Source organism: Spea bombifrons, chromosome 2, assembly GCF_027358695.1.
Source record: "Spea bombifrons isolate aSpeBom1 chromosome 2, aSpeBom1.2.pri, whole genome shotgun sequence".
NCBI classification, from domain to species: domain Eukaryota; kingdom Metazoa; phylum Chordata; class Amphibia; order Anura; family Pelobatidae; genus Spea; species Spea bombifrons.
In genome coordinates, this window is record NC_071088.1 from 19,111,739 (window position 1) to 19,114,585 (window position 2,847).

General features: G+C 37.1%; 1 pseudogene; it reads right to left on the reverse strand.

The window, feature by feature from the left end:
• Window positions 1–377: 377 nt before the first annotated feature.
• LOC128473590 (tetratricopeptide repeat protein 19, mitochondrial-like) lies at window positions 378–2,157 on the reverse strand (annotated as a pseudogene).
• Window positions 2,158–2,847: the final 690 nt, after the last annotated feature.

The following is a 2,847-nucleotide window of genomic DNA, read 5'->3' on the forward strand; positions in this document are numbered from 1 at the left end:
TAAAATTATGGAAGTTCCACATTAATTAAATGAAAAATGGTATGGCTAAATGTATACAGAATATTTAAATCATTAAATACCAGTTTTAGGTTATTTCAGTATGCAAACAAAAATATAGAAAGCTAATATGAATTATGAAAAGTTAAGGTCATGGAACAGCATACTTTTTTAAATTATAGAAATGTTCTGAGCACAAAGAAATGGTGCTTGTGCAAAACCTTTAACCACTGGTGGTGCTGTCTCCATCTGTCAAACTCATCAGATGACAAAAAAAGTACGCACATGGAGTAAAGCTCGGAAAAACTAGAAATAATTTTTGCAATGGAACATGTAGCTGTATTTAAATACAATCTTAAAAATGCAATCTTTGGATCATCTCAACTGCGTTTCTTCCTCCTGTCAAGTTCAAACAGTTCCTCTTGGATATATTTAATAGAAGCAAAGTCCTTTTTCTCCTCAGCAATCTTCAGAGCTTCCTTCAAATTCTTTTCTGCTGCAGCTAAGTGATCTGCTCCTGAGAACCAATTTATGCAAATGATACATAAACTTTAATTCATTAAAACTAGACAAGCATAGATAAAAAAAAGGTTTTGCTAAAACCACACAGGTCTTTTCTGCATGTGAAGAAGTGTTCACCAGAGTTAAGATACAGACTATTATAACGCAGAATTTTTAGTTTATAATAATACATAAGTTGAAAAAACGTACTAATCAACTTGCTTTTAACGAATAAGTGAATTTGTGAAGTTAGTGTTTTGACTGTTAGTAAACTACAAACCTACGGTTTAGTAAACACCTAATTTGTTTTAATGTTTATATATTCAAAATCATTCAGAAGACGACTCGGATTTCAATGCCAGAAGGGTGGCCGTGAGAACATAGAAAAAAAAACAGTATTACAAAGTGGTGATGATTATGTAGATTGTGTAGGATGATCTGTTTTTTTTTGCCAGCTCAAAAGCTTGGCTCACATAGTCACATGCCTCATTGTGGAAGCCCTGTGCAGCCAACACAGTTGCCAAATCATTCATCAAGGTCACAGTCTACAAAAAACACACAACAGAAAAATGGTCATGAAAACCAGAGGAAAAACACGGTTAATAGTTACAAATAAATGTACAGTTTGTTCTATGTATTATTTAACATATAGTGAAGGCTCTGCATTGCACTGGTTGCTTTCCTTGTTCACCTGTGGGTGCAGCTCCCCCTGCTCCTCCTTACAGATCTGCAGAGCTTTTTCATACATTCCTTGTGCTTCTGCAAATTGTGCAATGCTCATTAGGTAAGTCCATACGAATCCAGACAGAGACCCAGGAGTAGACGAGTGTTGGACTTTTCCTCTGCTGTTAGGGGAAACAGGACAAGTCTTACAAACTGAGACATGTACATTGAACTGTATGTGATGGACAGAGGTCTGACCTGGTAGATCCAGCATTCCGTCCTCCCTCTCTATCTTCTCCTTAAGACTCAGGATACAGAATTGGTATCCGGCCACAGCCAGTTCATTTCTGAGACATGAAAAGGAAATCCAAGTTTGTTTTCACCATAAAAGGCTGGAATACAATTCTATTATGGCCTCTTAGTATATAGATGGCTGGCTACTATTACTTACTTGTTTTGCTCTGCATAGATACAGGCCAACTTCAGTGATATCTCAATGAAAGAGTTATCATCCTGGAAACAACACAAACGTATCAAAACATCTGAAGGATAATAATGATCTTGCTAGAAAGAGAAATTAAATTGGGCATACCTGTTTAACACCTCCATCAAGCATGTAGGTCATTGCTGCCTTGAAAAGCTTTTCTGACTTTAAGAAAAATGAAAAATATTTTTAATTTTATGAAGTCCATGATGTTTGAGTATGGTCTCTCGAAAGATATATACCGTATTTGCTCGATTATAAGACAAGGTTTTTTCAGAGCAAATAACCATAGTCTTATATTTGAGGTTGTCTTATAATCCGACCTCAAATAGAGGTCTGACTACAAGACTAAGATCCAGATCCCCCTTCTCTCTGGCAGCCAGTGGACGCCTGTGCGATGTGTGCAGACAACCTCCGCTGTTGCTGGCACTTCCTCTGGGGCTTCTATGGCGGAGCGATGGCATCACATGACCTTCTGGTACTCGGTCATAAAAGCCCCGGCGGGGGTGCATCGTGCGGACCTCCATCGGCTGCCCCCACTACACACCAAGGAATTTGAAGCACAGGGGACAAGTCTAGGGATGCACTGGTAAGTTGGTGGATGGTAAGAGTGGCAATATGGGGTGTATAAGGTCTTTCTGGAGGCAGAGTGGCATATAGGGAGTTAAAAGAAATATCAGGGAGGCAGAGTGGCATAAGGGGGTAGAAGGGATTTCTGGAGGCAGAGTAGCATTTAGGGGTATATAAGGCATATCTGGGAGGCAGATATTCTTTGTTTGATATTCATATTTCAACCCCTGCATACTAACTGCAAAACAAAAACAGCTTTGAAACTGCAATGTACACTTTCTATAATTTGCCTTATAATTGATGGAACTTTAAATTGAATTATTACATTTTGGAGGTGTTTTTGTGAATTTGGCTAGTTTAGTAATGCTTTACAAATGAAAAGAAAAATATTTTTTTTCACACTAAATGTTGGATTACACATTTAAAAATTAATAAAGGCAACAAAAAAAGCTCCAGGATTTAAGGGGTTAAAATGTGGCTGTCGCTGGTACACATATAAACGAGAATCTCATTTACATGTAACTAAAAAAAACTTTGGTCTTTATAACCTGAACCCAGGAGCTAGGTATATTGTGATAAAATTGATTTACTATTTTATTGATTTAATTGATAAAATGTATTTACATTTTATT